Source organism: Arachis hypogaea, chromosome 13 (assembly GCF_003086295.3).
Source record: "Arachis hypogaea cultivar Tifrunner chromosome 13, arahy.Tifrunner.gnm2.J5K5, whole genome shotgun sequence".
Classification (NCBI taxonomy): Eukaryota; Viridiplantae; Streptophyta; class Magnoliopsida; order Fabales; family Fabaceae; genus Arachis; species Arachis hypogaea.
The window spans coordinates 104,189,298-104,212,069 of NC_092048.1; the positions used below are offsets into that span (position 1 = coordinate 104,189,298).

Sequence of the window (22,772 nt, forward strand, 5' to 3'; positions counted from 1 at the left end):
AGTGTTATTGGCAATCACTTTTCTCATTAACCTTGCAAGTTACCTCCCCTTTTCTTGCTTCCTTTTGGTCCTGAAATCAAGCAATAAAGTGCATCAAAGCTCTAGTCCAAGTCATGAGTAATGCAACTTAATATTTGTTACTAAACTTATGCAAAATCCTCATGAAATTATGTAAAATGCACAATGTATGCTTGAATCAAGGCATAAGTGAATATCTACCCAAAACTAGCTCATTTCCTAAAGAAATGCATGAAACTAACCTAAAAACAGTAAAGAAAAGGTCAGTGAAACTGGCCAAGATGCCCTGGCATCACAACACCAAACTTAAAGCTTGCTTGTCCCTAAGCAAGTACTGGAACAAGAGAATGATGAATGGAATATCCAGAGGAATGAGTCATTCTTGTGGAAGTTATGTTACTGATTTTATGGTGGTTTCATGCATAGCAATTTAGGTTCATTCCATTACTGGCTTTCAGACCTTTATCATGTCCTAAAACACCCTCTTTGTTTATATCCCATGAGACTTTTATTCATTGATCCTTTTATTGTTATTTCAAGGGTTGTTTGTGTTATTTAGGCTAAGTGCTCTATAAGGGGGCAACTCTTTAAGATAAGCTTTCAGCCCAACACTCCCGAACCAGTTGGTTCAAGGTGCTAGGTGTTGAGACACCCCTAAGGACTTACTCCCTCAAGCCTATCCCCCATACATACACACTACAGGCATTTAGTTTATTTATTTTCTTTTCTTGAGACCTTGGTGTCCAGCACCTCTTTGGGTTACTAAGTGTTCTGTAGTGAAGGTTACTCTTGATAGTGGACTTTCAGTTGATAATCCCGAGTTAGTTAACCCAAGTTACCAAGTGATAAGGCACCCCTAAGAGCTTATTCATCCAAGTAGATCCCTCACACAGGAGCACCACAGACACTTGCCTCAAGATTAAAACCATTGATGCCTAGCCTTATTGCTTACTCTTTTTCTTTTGTTTTTCACTTCCATTGTTCTTTCCCTTTTCTCTTCTTAGGATCTTGTTATTAACTTAGTCTCATGAGTGTATCCAAAGCACAGTATTCAGGCCAGATAATTGTCATCCCAGCCTTGTGGTTGAACCAACTTAGCTAACTTATGACTACCCCAAAGATTCATGAATGCACTTCCACAATATGAACTCTACTCTGGTCTTTTGAAAACAATCATTCTCTTTTTATTTGATTTAAAGGGACAAGCATACAAGTAAGTTAAGTGATGGTGCAGTAACATAAAGACTAATGCACATAGACCTATTCAGAACTTAAAAGACAGAATTTAAAAAGGGTTCAACTATGAGTAACTACAAATCAAAAGTGCATTCGGACTTCCAACTTTCAACAATTCCGAGTACAATGGAATTAGGTAACAATACAACCTTCGGGTGATGATCTCTGGTCCCCCTCTCTCTTTGTCATCATCCTAGTTTTTGCTGCCTCGCTTCTTTGGGTGAAGGTGCACCATTTCCTTATAAGATTCCTGCAAGGTTACTGGAAGTTGCTTGTTCCCAAAGCACTTGAGACATAGTTAGCTTACATGTATGCTTGTGCCTCTCGAACTCAATTTGGTGTGTGAACACCAAACTTAGTTCTTTGCCCAGTACAAAATATTGCATATATGCAGAGACCCTCATATCTTGTTATCAGCAAAGCAATGATCACCTATGGTCTAACTACATCTAAGTGGTTTCTCTTGATTGGATGGAGCTAGCGATGTTCTTTTGGAGTGGAGTGTAATTCTTACCAATGTCCTTTAGTGGAACACCAAACTTAGAACTACACTATCACTCTTGGATTGTTCTGGTGTGGAACACCAGACTTAGCTCCTTACAATACAGGGGAAACAACTTTGTGATTTTTAATGAAATAAAGATGAAAGTGAAACTACCTGAGGTTGGGTTGCCTCCCAACAGAGCGCTCTTTTATCGTCGCTAGCTCGACGAGTCCTTAATTACTTGAGATGGTACTTTACTCTGGGGTTTTCCCCATGTTGCCCAGATAATGCTTGAGTCTTTGTCCATTCACTGTAAAAGTCCTCTCTGAACCTTCATCCGTGATTTCGATGTGGCCATATGGTGATACTTTTGTAACCATGAAAGGTCCGGACCACCTTGACTTGAGTTTTCCTGGGAACAGCCTTAATTTAGAATTGTAAAGGAGTACTCGCTGCCCTTTTTCGAAACTCCTGGGTGCCAGATGCATGTCATGTTTTCTCTTTGCCTTCTCTTTATACATCTTAGTGTTTTCATAGGCTTGTGACCTGAATTCCTCCATCTCTTGTAGCTGCAAGATCCTTTTTGCACCAGCAGCAATGCTGTCAAAATTTAGTATCTTGATAGCCCAAAGAGCTTTGTGTTCCAGCTCTAGTGGTAAATGACAAGCCTTCCCATAGACTAGTTGATATGGAGACATTCCAAGTGGAGTTTTGAATGCTGTTCTGTATGCCCAAAGAGCATCATCCAACTTCTTCAACCAATCCTTTCTAGATGCGTCCATAGTCTTTTCCAGGATCCTCTTCAGCTCTCTGTTGGATATCTCAGTTTGCCCACTTGTTTGAGGATGGTAAGGTGTGGCTACTTTATGTTTTACCCCATATCGTAAGAAGAGAGCTTCTAGTGGTTTGTTACAAAAGTGGCTCCCTCCATCATTGATAAGGGCTCTTGGGACTCCAAACCGGCTAAAGATATTCTTCCTGAGGAAGTTCATGACTACCTTGTTATCATTAGTTGGGGTTGCAATAGCCTCTACCCACTTGGAAACATAATCCACTGCTACCAGGATGTACTTGTTTGCATATGAGGTTGGGAATGGTCCCATGAAATCAACTCCCCACACATCAAACAGTTTCAGTTCCAAGATGAAATTTTGTGGCATGGCATTTCTTTTGGGCAGGTTTCCAGATCTTTGGCATTCATTGCAGCTTTTTACTAGTTCCTTGGCATCCTTGAAAAGGGTGGGCCAAAAGAATCTGCTTTGTAACACCTTTACAGTAGTTCTGTCCCCTCCAAAGTGCCCGCCATAGCATGAACCGTGGTAGTTCCACAGGACTTCTCTCCCTTCCTCTTCCGAAACACATCTTCTAAGAATTCCATCTGAACATTTCTTGAAGAGATATGGCTCGTCCCAGACAAAGTATTTTGCATCATTCATGAGCTTCCTCTTTTGATGTTTATTGATCCCTGGGGGTAATGCCCCAGTTGCCTTGAAATTTGCAATATCTGCGAACCATGGTGCTTTGTGAACTGTCATCAACTGCTCATCAGGGAAGAGCTTGTTCACATTTGTATCATTTTCTCCACCTTGATCGGGAGGGATTCTGGATAGGTGATCTGCCACCTTGTTCTCCACTCATTTCTTATCTCTGATTTCAATATCAAATTCCTGCAACAGTAAGATCCACCTTATTAGTCTTGGCTTTGATTCTTACTTGGCAAACAAATATTTAAGTGCTGTGTGATCTGTAAAAACAATCACTTTAGCACCAATGAGGTATGATCTAAATTTGTCAAATGTAAAAACTATTGCTAGCAACTCCTTTTCAGTAGTGGTATAATTTCTTTGAGTTTTATTAAGGACTTTGCTAGCATAGTATATCACACGAACTAGGTTATCTTTCCTTTGTCCTAACACTGCCCCAACTGCAAAATCAGATGCATCGCACATCAATTCAAATGGTAGGTTCCAATCAGGTGGGGAAATGATAGGAGCAGAAGATAACCTCATTTTCAAATGTGCAAATGCTAGCATGCATGTTTCATCAAAGATGAATGGTGTATCAGATACAAGGAGATTGCTTAAGGGCTTGGCTATCTTTGAAAAATCTTTAATGAACCTTCTGTAAAAACCAGCATGCCCTAAAAAACTTCTAATTGCCTTGACATCACTGGGTGGGGGTAGTTTTTCAATAAGTTCTACTTTAGCTCTATCAACCTCAATACCTTGGTGAGAGACCTTGTGACCAAGGACTATTCCTCCTGTCACCATGAAGTGGCATTTTTCCCAGTTCAAGACCAAATTGGTCTCTTGGCATCTTTTCAATACCAAGGCGAGGTGATGTAGGCAACTAGGAAAAGAATCTCCGAATACCGAGAAATCATCCATAAAAACTTCAATGAATTTTTCTATCATATCTGAAAAGATAGAAAGCATGCAGCGTTGGAAAGTTGCAGGGGCATTACATAATCCAAATGGCATGCGCCTATAGGCAAACACTCCATATGGACAGGTAAATGAGGTTTTCTCTTGGTCTCTTGGATCAACCACTATTTGGTTATATCCTGAATAACCGTCGAGAAAACAATAATATGCGTGCCCTGCAAGTCTTTCCAACATCTGATCCATGAATGGAAGGGGAAAATGGTCCTTTCGTGTAGCCTCATTGAGTTTCCTGTAGTCTATGCACATCCGCCATCCTGTGACGGTCCTTGTAGGTATGAGCTCGTTCTTCTCATTGGTAACCATAGTGATCCCTCCCTTCTTTGGCACAACATGTATGGGGCTAACCCAAGGGCTGTCCGAAATTGGGTATATGACCCCTCCTTGCCAAAGCTTCATAACCTCTTTCTGTACCACTTCCTTCATGATTGGGTTCAGCCTTCTTTGGGATTGAATGGATGGCTTGGCATCATTTTCCAACAGTATTTTATGCATGCATATGGCTGAATTGATTCCCTTTAAGTCAGCAAGGGTCCATCCAATGGCATCCTTATGCTCCCGCAGCACCTTGAGTAGCTCGTCCTCTTGATCTTGACTGAGGGATGAATTTATGATCACTGGGTAGTTTTCATTTTCTCCTAGATATGCATATTTGAGAGTGGGTGGCAATGTTTTGAGTTCAGGTTTGGGTGCTTCTGATTTTTCGTTCCCTTCCTTTGGTGCATCTGATATATGTATTTCTGCTGTAGCTACCTCTTCACTTGATTCAGATTCTTCCTCCACCAATCTCTCGTTCTCTTCAGGTTCATCTTCTTCAAAATTCTCCTGCACTTCATCCTCAAGTGCATTTAACCTCATGCATTCTCCCAATTGTTCCGGTGGATAACTCATGGCCTTGAACACATTGAATGTCATCTTTTTCATTGTGTAATCTCAGGGTGAGGTCACCCTTCTGAACATCAATGACAGCTCCAGCAGTGGCCAAGAATGGCCTTCCCAAGATGATGGAGGTCTTGGCGTCTTCCTGCATGTCCAGCACCACAAAATCTGCTGGGAATATGAAATCTCCTACTTTTACTAGCAAATCCTCTATTATCCCGCGAGGGAATTTGAACGACCGGTCTGCCAGTTGTAGAGCCATTTTTGTTGGTTTAGCCTCCTCAATTTTCATCTTTCTCATCATAGCTACTGACATCAAATTGATGCTGGCCCCTAAGTCACAAAGAGCCTTTTCTACTGTGATTTCTCCTATAATGCAAGGGATCTGAAAACTCCCAGGATCCTTCAGTTTCTGAGGTAGTTTATGCTGAATGATAGCACTGCACTCTTCAGTTAGTATCACAGTCTCATTGTTCTTCCAGCTTCTCTTCTTAGTCATTAGCTCCTTTAAAAACTTGGCATAAAGTGGCATTTATTCTATGGCTTCAGCAAATGGTATGTTGATTTGTAGCTTCTTGAAGATTTCCAAAAATCTCAAGAACTGGTTGTCATCTTCCTTTTTCTTCAATAGGGGGGTATGGAGCTCTTGAGACGTTCAGTTGGGGTATCTTTTTTTTTTTCTGCAGACTTGGCGTGGGGGGTTGCATTCCATCTTGCTCTTCTTCCTTTTCATTTGAGCCTTCTTCTTGTGGTTTTTGGGGATGTTCCTTCAGTTCCTTCCCACTCCTAAGTGTGATAGCTTGACACTCCTCCCTTTTGCTTGAATGGGCATCATAGCAAAAATTGTGGTTAGGAAGCTGCTCAAACAGATAGCTGATTTGTGTCTCCAGTTTTGTGATGGCAGCATTTTGATTCTGCATGTTTGACTGCACTTCCTCCCTGAATGCTTTACTGTCTTGAATGTCTCTGCATATTCCTTCAATGAAGGTTTCGATCTTAGAGAGCTTGTCATCAATTGATGGGTGATTCGGAGAAGATGTGCTATTTTGATTTTGATAATCTTATGAAGAAGTGTTGTTGTGGGGGTGTTGAGACGTCCTCTGTGTGACTTGCTTTTGATCTTGCTCACTTCCCCACCCAAAGTTTGGGTGGTTTCTCCATCCAGGGTTGTAAGTCTTGGAGTATGGATCATAGTTTTTCCTTGGTGAATTCCCAATGTAGTTGGCTTACTCCTGACTCCCCTCTGCTTCTTCATTCACTCCTTCTTGGATTGTTGATGAAGATGAGATTGCTGCTACTTGGTTCCTCTCCATCTTCTTGGTGAGGTCAGCCAGCTGCTGGGTAATGAGCTTGTTTTGGGCCAACAGAGTATCTACATTGTTTAGCTCCATCACTCCTCTTGTGTTTCCTCTTTCGGAAGCATAGAAGTAGTCATTTTCTGCTACTGTTTCAATAACATCTATGGCTTCCTCAATGGTCTTCTTCTTGTTCAAGGATCCTCCAGATGAATGGTCTACGGCCTTCTTTGACTCATAAGAGAGCCCTTCATAGAAAATGTGCAGCTGGACCCATTCGTTGAACATGTCAGATGGACACCTCCTTGTTAAGTCCTTGAACCTCTCCCATGCTTCATACAGAGTCTCACCATCTTGTTGCCTGGAAGTTTGAACCTCAGCTCTCAGCCTATTGATTCGTTGAGGAGGGTAGAATCTTGCTAAGAATTTGTTCACCACATCCTCCCAAGTTGTCAAGCTCTCCCTTGGGAAGGATTCCAGCCACTTGGCTGCCTTGTCCCTGAGTGAGAAGGGAAATAAGAGCAGTCTATAGGCGTCAAGATGAACACCATTAGATTTCACTGTGTCACATATTCTCAGGAAGGTGGTCAAATGTTGATTGGGGTCTTCTTGAACACCTCCTCCAAACGAACAGTTGTTCTGAACAAGGGTGATGAGCTGTGGTTTAAGTTCAAAGTTGTTGGCATGGATTGTTGGATTTTGGATGTTACTTCCACAATTGCCTGGGTTTGGATTGATGTAAGAGCCCAAAACTCTTCTATCCTCCTGGTGGACGAAATTGTGATCACATTAATGTAGTACTCTTTGTTATTGTATGGAATCATTATTATGGCTCTTTACTATGTGTGGACACAACTCCGTTCAACTAACCAGCAAGTGTACTGGGTCGTCCAAGTAATAAACCTTACGTGAGTAAGTGTCGATCCCACAGAGATTGTTGGCTTCAAGCAAGCTATGGTCACCTTGCAAATCTCAGTCAGGCGGATTTAAACATGATACTTTATTAGATTAAAATAAACAATAAAAGGGATAGAGATACTTATGTAGATTCATTGGCAGGGATTTCAGATAAGCGAATGGAGATGCTTTTCGTTCCTCTGAACCTCTGCTTTCCTGCTATCTTCATCCAATCAGTCTTACTCCTTTCCATGGCTGGCTGTATGCAAGGGCATCACCGTTGTCAGTGGCTACATCCCCTCCTCTCAGTGAATCTTATGCTCACGCACCCTGTCACGGCACGGCTATTCATCTGTCGGTTCCCGATCATGCTGGAATAGGATTCACCCTCCTTTTGCGTCTGTCACTAACGCCCAGCACTCACGAGTTTGAAGCTCGTCACAGTCATTCAATCATTGAATCCTACTCAGAATACCACAGACAAGGTTTAGACCTTCCGGATTCTCTTGAATGCCGCCATCATTCTAGCTTACGACACGAAGATTCTGGTTAGGAGATATAAGAGATACTCATTCTAGCTTAATTCATGTAGAACAGAAGTGTTTGTCAGACACGCGTTCATAAGGGAGAAGGATGATTAGCGTCACACATAATCATCACCTTCATTACGTTCTTGGGTGCGAATGGATATCTTAGAAGCGAAATAAGAAGAATTGAATAGAAAACAGTAGTACTTTGCATTAATCTTTGAGGAACAGCAGAGCTCCACACCTTAATCTATGGAGTGTAGAAACTCTACCGTATGAAAATACATAAGTGAAGGTCCAGGCATGGCCGAGATGGCCAGCCCCCTAAAACGTGATCAATAGTCTCCTAAGATGAATAATGGAATAAAACTGAGACCAAAGATACCTAATACAATAGTAAGAGGTCCTATTTATAATAAACTAGTCACTAGGGTTTACATGAGTAAGTAATTGATGCATAAATCCACTTCCTGGGCCCACTTGGTGTGTGTTTGGGCTGAGCCTGAGTGTTGCACGTGCAGAGGCCATTTGTGGAGTTGAACGCCAGTTTCTGTGCCAGTTTGGGCGTTCAACTCTGGTTTTGGATCCTTTTCTGGCGCTGGACGCCAGATTTGGGTAGAAAGCTGGCGTTGAACGCCAGTTTACGTCGTCAATTCTTGGCCAAAGTATGGACTATTATATATTGCTGGAAAGCCCTGGATGTCTGCTTTCCAACGCAATTGGAAGCGCGCCATTTCAAGTTCTGTAGCTCCAGAAAATCCACATTGAGTGCAGGGAGGTCAGAATCCAACAGCATCAGCAGTCCTTTTTCAACCTCTGAATCTAATTTCTGCTCAAGTCCCTCAATTTCAGCCATAAAATACCTGAAATCACAGAAAAACACACAAACTCATAGTAAATTCCAGAAATGTGAATTTAACACAAAATCTATTAAAAACATCCCTAAAAGTAACTAGATCCTACTAAAAACATACTAAAAACAATGTCAAAAAGCGTATAAATTATCCGCTCATCACAACACCAAACTTAAATTGTTGCTTGTCCCCAAGCAACTGAAAATCAAAATATGATAAAAAGAAGAGAATATACTATAAATTCCAAACTATCAATGAAACAGAGCTTCAATCATATGAGCGGGACTTATAGCTTTTTGCCTCTTGAATAGTTTTGGCATCTCACTTTATCCATTGAGGTTCAGAATGATTGGCATCTATAGGAACTTCAGATTTCGAATAGTGTTATCGACTCTCTTAGTTCAGCATGATGATTCTTGAACACAGCTTCTTTATGAGTCTTGGCCGTGGCCCTAAGCACTTTGTTTTCCAGTATTACCACTGGATACATAAATGCCACAAACACATAATTGGGTGAACCTTTTCAGATTGTGACTTAGCTTTGCTAAAGTCCCCAATTAGAGGTGTCCAGGGTTCTTAAGCACACTCTTCTTTTGCTTTGGACCTTGACTTTAACCGCTCAGTCTCAAGTTTTCAATTGACACCTACACGCCACAAGCACATGGTTAGGGACAGCTTGGTTTAGCCGCTTAGACCAGGATTTTATTCCTTTAGGCCCTCCTATCCACTGATGCTCAAAGCCTTGGGATCCTTTTTATTGCCCTTGCCTTTTGGTTTTAAGGGTTATTGGCTTTTTGCTCTTGCCTATTGGTTTTAAGAGCTTTTGGCTTTTTCTGCTTGCTTTTTCTTTTTCTTTCTATTTTTTTTTCGCCTATTTTTTTTTCTATTTTTTTTTTCTGCAAGCTTTGTTCTTTGCTGCTTTTTCTTGCTTCAAGAATCATTTTTATGATTTTTCAGATTATCAAATAACATGTCTCCTAGTCATCATTCTTTCAAGAGCCAACATATTTAACATTCTTAAACAACAACTTCAAAAGACATATGCACTGTTCAAGCATACATTCAGAAAACAAGAAGCATTATCACCACATCAATATAATTAAACTAAGTTCAAGGATAAATTCAAAACTCATGTACTTCTTGTTCTTTTGAATTAAAACAGTTTTTATTTTAAGAGAGGTGATGGATTCATAGGACATTCATAACTTTAAGACAGATTTACTAACTACTAATGATCATGTAATGAAGACACAAACATAGATAAGCACATAACATAGAAAATGAAAAACAGAGAAAGTAAGAACAAGGAATGAGTCCACCTTAGTGATGTCCTTGAGCTCTTCTATGTCTCTTCCTTGTCTTTGCTGCTCCTCCTTCATTGCTTTTAGATCTTCTCTGATTTCATGAAGGATGATGGAGTGCTCCTGATGTTCCACCCTTAGTTGCTTCCAATAATTGTGTGGAAGAAAATGAATCCCCTGAGGTATCTCAGGGATCTCTTGATTTGCAGTCAAATGTTCTACCACTGAGCTATAGACCCTTGATGGAAGCTTTTGTCTTCCCTTTCCTCTTTCTAGAGGTTTCTCTGGCCTTAGGTGCCATCAATGGTTATGGAAAAAAACAAAAAAGCTATGCTTTTACCACACCAAACTTAGAATGTTGCTCACCCTCGAGCAAAAGAAGAAAGAATAGAAGAATAAGAAGAAGATATGGAGGAGATGGATGGGAGTGTGTATTCAGCCATATGGGTGGGATTGGGTGGGAGAGAGATGTTGAATTTTTGAAGGTAGTGGGTGTATGGATGTGAGTGGTAAATGGAAAAAAAGAAGGGATGATCATGAATGGAAAGAGAGATGATGAGGTAGGTGGGGATCCTGTGGGGTCCACAGATCTTGAGGTGTCAAGGCATTTACATCCCTGCACCAATTTAGGCATGTAAAATGCCCTTGCACACAACTCTGGGCGTTCAGCGCCAGGTTGGTGCCCTTTTTGGGCGTTCAACGCCCCTTTGCTGCCATTTCTGGCGTTGAACGCCAGAACCATGCTTGTTCTGGGCGTTCAGCGCCAGGATGCTCCCATTCTGGGCGTTCAGCGCCAGAACTATGCTCTGTTCTGGCGTTTGAACGCCAGACAGATGCTCCTCCAGGGTGTGATTTTTCTTCTGCTGTTTTTGATTCCGTTTTTGATTTTTTTGTTTATTTTGTGACTCCACATGATCATGAACCTAAGAAAACATGAAAAACAATAAAAATAAGAATTAGATAAACATTGGGTTACCTCCCAACAAGCGCTTCTTTAATGTCAATAGCTTGACAGTGAGCTCTCATGGAGCCTCACAGATGTGCAGAGCTTTGTTGAGACTCTCCAACACCAAACTTAGAGTTTGGATATCGGAGTTCAACACCAAACTTAGAGTTTGGTTGTGGCCTCCCAACACCAAACTTAGAGTTTGACTGTGGGGGCTTTGGTTGACTCTGCTTGGAGAGAAGCTTTTTCTGCTTCCTCTCCATGGTTGCAGAGGGAGATCCTTGAGTTTTAAACACAAGGGAGTCCTCATTCCATTGAAGGACTATTTCACCTCTGTCAACATCAATCACAGCTCTTGCTGTGGCCAGGAAAGGTCTTCCTAGGATGATGGATTCATCCTCTTTCTTTCCAGTATCCAGGACTATGAAATCAGCAAGGATGTAAAGGCCCTCAACTTTTACCAATACATCTTCTATGTGTCCATAAGCCTGTCTTTTTGAGCTGTCTGCCATCTCTAGTGAGATTTTAGCAGCTTGCACCCCATAGATTCCCAGTTTCTCTATTACAGAGAGGGGCATGAGGTTTATACCTGAACCAAGGTCACACAGAGCTTTGAAGATCATGGTGCCTATGGTACAAGGTAGTATGAACTTTCCAGGATCCTGTCTCTTCTGAGGTAATGTCAGTTGATCCAGATCACTTAGTTCATTGATGAACAAGGGAGGTTCAACTTCCCAAGCATCAATGCCAAATAATTTGGCATTCAGCTTCATGATTGCACCAAGAAACTTGGCATTTTGCTCTTCAGTGACATCCTCATTCTCTTCAGAAGAGGAATACTTATCAGAGCTCATGAAGGGCATAAGGAGGTCCAATGGAATCTCTATGGTCTCTAGATGAGCCTCAGAGTCCTTTGGTTCCCCAGAGGGAAGCTCCTTATTGATCACTGGACGTCCCAGGAGGTCTTCCTCCTTGGGATTCACGTCCTCTCCTCTCCTCATAGGTTCGGCCATGGCGCTTATGTCAATGGCCTTGCACTCTCCTTTTGGATTCTCTTCTGTATTGCTTGGGAGAGTACTAGGAGGGATTTCAGTGATCCTTTTACTCAGCTGGCCCACTTGTGCTTCCAGATTTCTAATGGAAGACCTTGTTTCATTCATGAAACTTACAGTGGCCTTAGATAGATCAGAGACTAGATTTGCTAAATTAAAAGCATTTTGTTCAGAGTTCTCTGTCTGTTGCTGAGTTGATGATGGAAAAGGCTTGCTATTGCTAAACCTGTTTCTTCCACCATTATTAAAGCCTTGTTGAGGCTTTTGATCCTTCCATGAGAAATTTGGATGATTTCTCCATGTTGAGTTATAGGTGTTTCCATAAGGTTCACCTAAGTAATTTACCTCTGCTATTGCAGGGTTCTCAGGATCATAGGCTTCTTCTTCAGAAGATGCCTCTTGAGTACTATTGGATGCAGCTTGCATTCCATGCAGACTCTGAGAAATCATATTGACTTGCTGAGTCAATATTTTGTTCTGAGCCAATATGGCATTCAGAGTATCAACTTCAAGAACTCCCTTCTTCATAGGCGTCCCATTATTCACAGGATTCCTTTCAGAAGTGTACATGAACTGGTTATTAGCAACCATGTCAATGAGTTCTTGAGCTTCTGCAGGCGTTTTCTTTAAGTGAATGGATCCACCTGCAGAGGTGTCCAGTGACATCTTTGATAGCTCAGATAAACCATCATAGAATATATCCAGGATGGTCCATTCTGAAAGCATGTCAGAAGGACACTTTTTGGTCAACTGTTTGTATCTTTCCCAAGCTTCATAGAGAGATTCACCTTCTTTCTGTCTGAAGGTTTGAACATCAGCTCTAAGCTTGCTCAGCTTTTGAGGAGGAAAGTACTTGGCTAAGAAAGCCGTGACCAGCTTATCCCAAGAGTTCAGGCTGTCTTTGGGTTGAGAATCCAACCATAATCTAGCTCTGTCTCTTACAGCAAAAGGGAAAAGCATAAGCCTGTAGACTTCAGGATCTACTCCATTAGTCTTAACAGTATCACATATCTGCAAAAATTCAGTCAAGAACTGAAAAGGATCTTCAGATGGAAGTCCATGAAACTTGCAGTTCTGCTGCATTAGAGAAACTAATTGAGGTTTCAGCTCAAAGTTGTTTGCTCCAATGGCAGGAATGGAGATGCTTCTTCCATGTAAATTGGAATTAGGTGCAGTAAAGTCACCAAGCATCCTCCTTGTATTATTATTATTTTCGGCTGCCATCTCCTCTGCCTGTTCGAAAATTTCTGAAAGGTTATCTCTGGATTGTTGTATTTTAGCTTCTCTTAATTTTCTCTTCAGAGTTCTTTCAGGTTCTGGATCTGCTTCCACAAGAATGTTCTTATCCTTGCTTCTGCTCGTATGACAAGGAAGAATGGCCAGAAAAATGATAATAATAATAGAGATCCTTTATACCACAGTATAGGGATCCCTTTGTAAGTAGAAGAAGAGGGGGAGATAAAGGATGTGATGTAAAGGAAGAAACACAACTGTGAGGATTGGAATGTGAGATGAGATGTTAGGATATGAATGATTAAATAGAATAGAATGAGAGAGAAGGATAATTTTCGAAAATTATTTTGAAAAATAGTTAGTGATTTTTGAAAATGGTTTTTTTTTTTTTTTCGAAATTTTTTTTTTTATAAAAAATAAAAATAATTAGTTAATAAAAAATAAATTTTTGAAAAAGAGGGAAGATATTTTCGAAAATTAGAGAGAGAGAGTTAGTTAGGTGGTTTTGAAAAAGTTAAGAAACAAACAAAAAGTTAGTTAGTTAGTTGAAACAAATTTTGAAAAGATAAGAAGTTAGGAGGTTAGAGAAGATATTTTGAAAAGATATTTTTGAAAAAGATAAGATAAGAAGATATTTTTGAAAAGATATGATTGAAATTAGTTTTGAAAAAGATTTGATTTTTAAAATCTCAATTAATGACTTGGTTCATAAGAAATCACAAGATATGATTCTAGAACTTAAAATTTGAATCTTTCTTAACAAGCAAGTAACAAACTTCAAATTTTTGAATCAAAACATTAATTGATTAGTTATTTTCGAAAATTTTATATAAAAATAAGAAAAAGATTTTTGAAAAATATTTTTGAAATTTTCGAAAATAGCTAATAATTTTGAAAAAGATTTGATTTTTGAAAAAGATTTTGAAAAAGATAAGATTTTCAAATTGAAAATTTGATTTGACTCATTGGCAACAACTTTGATTTTTAAAAAATTTTTGAAAAAGTCAATCCAAATTTTCGAATTTGATGAGAGAAAAAGGGAAAGATATTTTTTTGATTTTTGAAATTTTTATGATGCAAGAGAAAAACACTAAAAAGATGCAATGCATGAAATTTTTAAATCAAAACATGTGATGCGTGCAAGAATGCTATGAATGTTAAGATGAACACCAAGAACACTTTGAATGTCATGATGAACATCAAGAACATATTTTTGAAAAATTTTTAATGCAAAGAAAACATGCAAGACACCAAACTTAGAATTCTTTAATGCTTAGACACTAAGAATTCAAGAATGCATATGAAAAACATGAAAAGACACAAAACAAAAAATCATCAAGATCAAATAAGAAGACTTACTAAGAACAACTTGAAGATCATGAAGAACACCATGAATGCATGAGAATTTTCGAAAAATGCAAGATGCATATGCAAGTGACACCAAACTTATGATATGACTCAAGACTCAAATAAGAAACACAAAAATATTTTTGATTTTTATGATTTTCTAATTTTTTTTGGATTTTTATTTTATATTTTTCGAAAAACTATTTTGGAAAAGAAAAATAAGGATTCCAAAATTTTCAATATGAATTCCAGGAATCTTATGCTCTAAAGCTCCAATCAAAGGGTCAGGCATGGCTTAATAGCCAGCCAAGCTTTAGTATGTAACTCAGACATGACACGCCTGACATTCCTTACATTCAACAGCCAATTGGCTAAGAAAGATAAAGAAGCTCTTCTCTTGGGTATAAGGATTGAGACATGGCTTTACAGCCAGACAGGCTTCAACATGCTTCATGAAACACTAGAATTCATTCTTAAAAATTTTGAAGCCATAGAATAATTTATTTTTGAAAATATTATTTTTAGTAAAAATTTTTTTTTTTCGAAAACAAGTGAGGAATTTTTGAAAGATTTTTGAAAAATTTTTGAAAACAAAACAAAAAGAAAATTACCTAATCTGAGCAACAAGATGAACCGTCAGTTGTCCATACTCGAACAATCCCCGGCAACGGCGCCAAAAACTTGGTGGACGAAATTGTGATCACATTAATGTAGTACTCTTTGTTATTGTATGGAATCATTATTATGGCTCTTTACTATGTGTGGACACAACTCCGTTCAACTAACCAGCAAGTGTACTGGGTCGTCCAAGTAATAAACCTTACGTGAGTAAGGGTCGATCCCACAGAGATTGTTGGCTTGAAGCAAGCTATGGTCACCTTGCAAATCTCAGTCAGGCGGATTTAAACATGATACTTTATTAGATTAAAATAAACAATAAAAGGGATAGAGATACTTATGTAGATTCATTGGCAGGGATTTCAGATAAGCGAATGGAGATGCTTTTCGTTCCTCTGAACCTCTGCTTTCCTGCTATCTTCATCCAATCAGTCTTACTCCTTTCCATGGCTGGCTGTATGCAAGGGCATCACCGTTGTCAGTGGCTACATCCCCTCCTCTCAGTGAATCTTATGCTCACGCACCCTGTCACGGCACGGCTATTCATCTGTCGGTTCCCGATCATGCTGGAATAGGATTCACCCTCCTTTTGCGTCTGTCACTAACGCCCAGCACTCGCGAGTTTGAAGCTCGTCACAGTCATTCAATCATTGAATCCTACTCAGAATACCACAGACAAGGTTTAGACCTTCCGGATTCTCTTGAATGCCGCCATCATTCTAGCTTACGCCACGAAGATTCTGGTTAGGAGATCTAAGAGATACTCATTCTAGCTTAATTCATGTAGAACAGAAGTGTTTGTCAGACACGCGTTCATAAGGGAGAAGGATGATGAGCGTCACACATAATCATCACCTTCATTACGTTCTTGGGTGCGAATGGATATCTTAGAAGCGAAATAAGAAGAATTGAATAGAAAACAGTAGTACTTTGCATTAATCTTTGAGGAACAGCAGAGCTCCACACCTTAATCTATGGAGTGTAGAAACTCTACCGTATGAAAATACATAAGTGAAGGTTCAGGCATGGCCGAGATGGCCAGCCCCCTAAAACGTGATCAATAGTCTCCTAAGATGAATAATGGAATAAAACTGAGACCAAAGATACCTAATACAATAGTAAGAGGTCCTATTTATAATAAACTAGTCACTAGGGTTTACATGAGTAAGTAATTGATGCATAAATCCACTTCCTGGGCCCACTTGGTGTGTGTTTGGGCTGAGCCTGAGTGTTGCACGTGCAGAGGCCATTTGTGGAGTTGAACGCCAGTTTCTGTGCCAGTTTGGGCGTTCAACTCTGGTTTTGGATCCTTTTCTGGCGCTGGACGCCAGATTTGGGTAGAAAGCTGGCGTTGAACGCCAGTTTACGTCGTCAATTCTTGGCCAAAGTATGGACTATTATATATTGCTGGAAAGCCCTGGATGTCTACTTTCCAACGCAATTGGAAGTGCGCCATTTCGAGTTCTGTAGCTCCAGAAAATCCACATTGAGTGCAGGGAGGTCAGAATCCAACAGCATCAGCAGTCCTTTTTCAACCTCTGAATCTGATTTCTGCTCAAGTCCCTCAATTTCAGCCAGAAAATACCTGAAATCACAGAAAAACACACAAACTCATAGTAAAGTCCAGAAATGTGAATTTAACACAAAATCTATTAAAAACATCCCTAAAAGTAACTAGATCCTACTAAAAACATACTAAAAACAATGTCAAAAAGCGTATAAATTATCCGCTCATCACCTCCCCAGCATGATTTGCTCCACCTCCTCTGCCATGGTTGTGAGTCTCTTCTTCATGATGATTTTCCATGTTTTCTTCCATGTTAGGTTCAAAGTATTCCTCAAAGTGTTCCTCCTCTTCTTCAGCACCAACTACACGTTTTTCTTTTGCCTCCCTCCTTAGTCTAAGGAAGGTTCTCTCAGGTTTAGAATCAAAGGAAGTTGAAGCCCTGCTTCTTCTCCCTGTCATACAACCAACAAGTACAAGCAAAGAAAATAGGTGCAGACAGTATTTGTGTCAGAATTGCTGTTAGTTGTGGGTGATGCAATATATCAAACAGTTAGTGGGTTAGCAAACAGAATTGAAAATAACAAAGAAAAACAAAAGAGTAGAGGGGGAAGGGAAGAAGTTTAACTAAAACAAAAAGTAAATCACTCAAACAGAAAAATGAAATTCACAAAATAAAAATGCTCAATCTAGTGATCTTCCAATTTAATCATTGTTGATGCACAATCAATCCCCGGCAACGGCGCCATAAACTTGATGCACGGAAAACTTATCTCTCAACAAATCTCCCTTCGGCAAGTGTACCAAATTTGTCGTCAAGTAAAAACTCACAATAGAGTGAGGTCGAATCCCACAGGGATTGATTGATCAAGCAACTTTAATTAGAAGAATGTTCTAGTTGAGCGAATCCAGAATTTGGGTTGAGAGTTGCAGAAAATAAAATGGCGGGAATGTAAATAACAGAAAAGTAAATGCTAGAATTAAAGGACTGGAAGTAAATGACTGAAAATAAATTGCAGAATTGTAAATGGGAATGGGGGATTTGCTCATAAAAGTAAATGGCAGAAATTAAAGAGAATGGGTAAGATCAGAGATGGGGAGTTCATTGGGCTTAGGAGGTGTTGCAATTCTCCGGATCAAGTTCATTTTTATCTCTTCCTCAATCAATGCACTCATTGATCTCCTTGGCAATCTTAAGTGATTGAATTACAATTTCTTGCAATTCAATCTCTCAAATCTTGATCAATAGCCAATTCCTTGGTCAACTGCTCATGAGAAGAGATGAAGTATGGTCACTGATTATACCACATGCATTTCCCAAATCAAGTATTGAGAGGGTTATAGTCACATACCCATCCAAACCCAATTTGGTCCAGCATGAGAAAGCATTTCTAGCTTGATCTCTTCATTCCTCTTTCAAGGTTCAAAAGAGATCCAAGTTTGAATAGCTTCTCTTCCAAGATAACTACTCAATTGGATGAAGATCGAAAGCTTTCAAGTAAAATCAAGAGGAAAGATAGAAGAAGAATAATGAAAATTAGTATTGATCCATCAAATTACAACAGAGCTCCCTAACCCAATGAAAGGGGTTTAGTTGTTCATAGCTCTTGAAAATGAAAACAAAGATGGAGAATACATCATAAAACTAGAAATTGCAAAGAAAGTAAAATACAGAGAGTAGTTCTCTTTTTCCCAGCCTCCAGAACTTCTTCTCAATTCAAAGCTACTCCTATATATACTACTCTTCTCAGCTTCTAGTGTGATTCTTCAAGTCTTGGGCCTTTGGATCTTGAGTTTGAAGCAGTTCCTTTCTTTATTTGAGCATGGCTTTACTTGCAGAGAGAAAGTGCGAAGTGGGCGGAGACTTTAGTTTAGGACGTTAGGGGTGTTAATATTTAGTGAGAATATAAGTTCGAGAACGTTAGTGACACTTAACATTGTCACTAACGTTCCAATGCACCCCTTTGCCTCACGTTAAAACCCACGTTAACTAGGTTAACGTGGCTTTTAACGTTGCCTTGTTAACCTTCGAGAACGTTAGTGACACTCAACATTATCACTAACGTTCCAGTGTGCCCCTTCTTGCTTCATGTTAAAGCTCACATTAACTAGGTTAACGTGGCTTCTAACATGGCCCTTGCCATCCTTCGAGAACGTTAGTGACAATCAACATTGTCACTAACGTTCCAATGTGCCCCTAGGTCTCACATTAGAGTCCACGTTAACTAGGTTAACGTGGCTTCTAACGTGGCCATCTTTAGCCATCCCAACGTTAGTGACAACGTTGAGTGTCACTAACATTGGCTCATCCTTCATTCTTCATCGTTAGCTTCCACGTTAACCAAGTTAACGTGGAAGTTAACGTGACTCTTGGGGGTTGTGTGGTTACTTCAACATTAGTGACAATGTTGAGTGTCACTAACGTTGTCGACAACTCTTCATCCCTTACGTTAGTTTCCACGTTAACCAAGTTAACGTGGGAGTTAACGTGGTACTTTGCACCATAGGCCAACGTTAGTGACAATGTTGAGTGTCACTAACGTTGGCTTCTCTTCCCCCCTTAATGTTAGAGGCCACGTTAACTAGGTTAACGTGGCTTCTAACGTGGCCACTTCTGAGTAATTGCCAACGTTAGTGACAATGTTAAGTGTCACTAACGTTGGCTCAACTTCTCTTCTCCACGTTAGAGTTCACGTTAACTTAGTTAACGTGACTCTCTAACGTGGGCATTGATGGCTTTTTTTTGAGAGTGTTATTGGCAATCACTTTTCTCATTAACCTTGCAAGTTACCTCCCCTTTTCTTACTTCCTTTTGGTCCTGAAATCAAGCAATAAAGTGCATCAAAGCTCTAGTCCAAGTCATGAGTAATGCAACATAATATTTGTCACTAAACTTATGCAAAATCCTCATGAAATTATGTAAAATACAAAATGTATGCTTGAATCAAGGCATAAGTGAATATCTACCCAAAACTAGCTTATTTCCTAAAGAAATGCATGAAACTAACCTAAAAATAGTAAAGAAAAGGTTAGTGAAACTGGCCAAGATGCCCTAGCATCATGGAGCTCCCGAGGTCCTGGCACGCTTGTAACCTAAAAAAATACTACAGCTAAGCAGCAAACCTTGCTCAATTGGTGCACTCTTTTTCCCGATTTCAAGGGTTTTTTAACGAGGCACCAACACGAGGGCTAGAGATGTCCACACCCCTAGTATGCTTTTGTAAAGGAATTTCTTAAATATTAATAAAAATTCCTATTCTATTTCTCTCTTCAAAGGTTTCCTATCTTGAACGCATTAATTTAAGTTTGATAAACCATAAAAATACATTGCCCGACCTAAAGTGGTTGGCAAGATGAAGCAACGAGGTACAGGTTAATGAAAAAAGTTATACAAACAACTCGTACAAAGCAACCTCAAACAGGAAGGATAAAAAATGAGTTGTAAAAGTAACTTAAGAAAGGCCGATTACTTGAAGTCGGACCTATGTAAGGAAATTAATAAACTTTCGAATTTGTTAAGACTCTAAAGTAAAAACAAATTGTACCTTACTACAAGAGTTTAACAAAAGGGTACTTCACAACTCTAATAAAGTTTTGAACATTACTTCATAAAAGTTTTGAAAAAACAACAAAAGTGAAAGGTAAAGTGTTCGAAAAACTATAAACTATTACAAGAAATTAAAGTGTTATAAGCCCACAAGTCGGGCCATACCAGTTATATGAAACAAAATATAAAAAGCCTAAAGGGGAGTGAGGTCCTTGCAAGTAACATCATCTTTTTTAGGAGAAGGAGAGGTCTCTACGGCACCAGCTTCGGGTTTGCCTTCCAAAGTTGAGGTCTGCCCGTCCTGAGGCCCCCAAGGTCTTCGGATCCAGCGCAGGCTCCTCCTCTTCATCCTCCTCGGACGCAAGGACTATCTTGTCGTCCACCACTATGTTGTTTGTATTAAAAAGGGAAAGGTCAAGGTCGGAAGCAAAGACCTTAACCTGAGCCTTTAGGTTTTCGAACATCTCATCCATCCCCAATGTTGCTGACTGCTGAAACTCGACCAAATTCTCCTTCATTTTCTCCAATTCCTCCTCCAATGCCAACATCTCCCCAAAGACACGAGTATAGCTCTCCCGAAACTTCTTTGCCTTCTCCTCGGCCAGAGCAGCAGAAGCCTCTGACTTGCTTACTCTCTCCCGAGTTCTTTCTAGCTCGGTCCTTAAAGTCTCCCCCTCCTTCTCTAATTCCTTCTTAATCTCGTTCAACCTCAACACATCAGCATGGGCCACCACCAAAGCACTGGCCGTGGCCTGTATGGGAGAGTTCCTCAACTCCCTAGAGTACACACCCCAACCGTATGGAGGAGGTTTTGAAATGCCACATCGTACGTGCTCAAATGATGGTAGGGGAGGATGTTCTTCTCCCCCCAAGCCAAGGCATCAAAATTCCTTGTATAAATGCTTTCTTCCTCCACCAATTTTTGTTTTTTGAAGGGAGGTTCAGTTGAAGGAGGAGACAGAAGGGAAGGCTCAGAAAGGATAAGTTTGGAGAGAGGAGTAGGAATGACGACCTTCTGATCGAAGGGACCTGACCTCGATTTCCTGGGGGAAGATCAGACAGAGGATCCTGCCCCAACCTCTTTTTGCTGTTGGAGGTTTTGAGCCATAACCGTCTTCTTAGTGTTCCGAAAAACTTCATAGCAGATTTCGGAGCCATATTTTTTGCAAAACAAAATGGATACAGTGAGAAACGGCAATTACAAAAGTAGAATTCAACAAGTAAAGGAAAATGGAACTACCAAGATCGGACTTCAGAAGGCTGGGATCTCCTAAATATCTTTTTGTATTCAAATGGGGAGCTTAGTGCCAAGTACCCAACAAAAAATCTGCAACACCCCTCTCTAAGTTGTCTAACTCGGCTAGATCACACCTAACGGTTATAAGGGTATCTCGCCAGTACAGGGGGAACGGAGGTTTTTGGTTCTCGGGTAAAAAGAAAGGTTGAACATCCTCAGCATCCCAAACCTTAAAAAAGTAATTTTTGAAATTATGAAAAAAATTGTCAAAGATAGAAAAAACCTTCCAATCTTGTACAACTCAGAAGGATATCCACCCTGACTTCTTTGTGAAACTATAAGGTTTTGTTGCAACAAAAAGATAGAAGAAGACGTTTAAAGTAGGTCGGACATCCAACTCCCGACACAGGAGCTGGTACTTTTTCATGAAAGCCCGAAAGTTCGAATGTAACTAAGAGGGGACAAGGTTACAAGACTGCAGCACATCCATCTCAAAGTCGATAAAGGAAAGTCGGACACTTAGCCTAGTGAAGAAACAATCGTAGGCATAGAAGAAAGGCCATTCTAAAACATAGCTTCTCCCATCCTCCCTATTTTCACATATACTATGATGCCCATGGAACTCATCACAATACTCTTTATCAGTCACAGGGATAGAACTAAGAACATTACTATCTACCCAAACTCGAAGAGTAGGAGGGACCTTAGTCGACATATTAAAGATAACACATCGTGAAGCAGACCGTTACTAAAAGAACTCAGAACTCATCCAATACAAGTTGGGTAAATCATCAAAATAAAAAAGAAAGCTACTCCTTTCAAAAATTCTCCTACAGCACAACCAAATGGTGCTTCTCTTATACAACGTCGTCATATTTCAAAGTGGCACCATTAGGGGTAACACAACACACAAACAGTAAACACCTACGGCAATACAAAAAGGTTCTTCCAGAGAAAATAGAATATTTCAGAATCATTTTGGAAATAAACATTTTTTCCAACAAAAAGTGCAAGAGAGTCAAAAGTAAACTTTTTTCTAAACAAAAGGAAAAAGGGCAATGACGGTGGAGATGAAAGCTCAATAAAAACAAACAAACAATCATAAGCAAGCAGGAGTAACAGTCCAAGAAAAGAGAAAGAAGACAAGAGACAACCTCGAGGAAGACTACGAAAAAGAGGGAAGGCATGTCTAAGCGACAAACACTATGACCGATCCTCTTCTCGATGAAAAAACCGAAAATGCTTCAGAAACCAAGATAAAGAAATCTTGGAAGCAAAAGAAATGATCAAAGAGTAACTGCCATTTTTATAAAGAGAAGAAGAACTAGAAAGTGTTTTTATAAGAAACAATAGGAA

The 22,772-nt window shown here is 39.8% G+C and overlaps 2 non-coding genes across 2 annotated transcripts; both read left to right on the forward strand.

Moving 5' to 3' along the window:
* Positions 1–6,639: 6,639 nt before the first annotated feature.
* LOC112738487 (small nucleolar RNA R71) lies at positions 6,640–6,743 on the forward strand. Its single transcript, XR_003169445.1, has one exon. It is a non-coding gene; the product is annotated as a small nucleolar RNA R71 (small nucleolar RNA).
* Positions 6,744–12,650: 5,907 nt separating this feature from the next.
* On the forward strand, positions 12,651–12,758 carry LOC112739538 (small nucleolar RNA R71). The gene has a single exon (XR_003170472.1). It is a non-coding gene; the product is annotated as a small nucleolar RNA R71 (small nucleolar RNA).
* Positions 12,759–22,772: the final 10,014 nt, after the last annotated feature.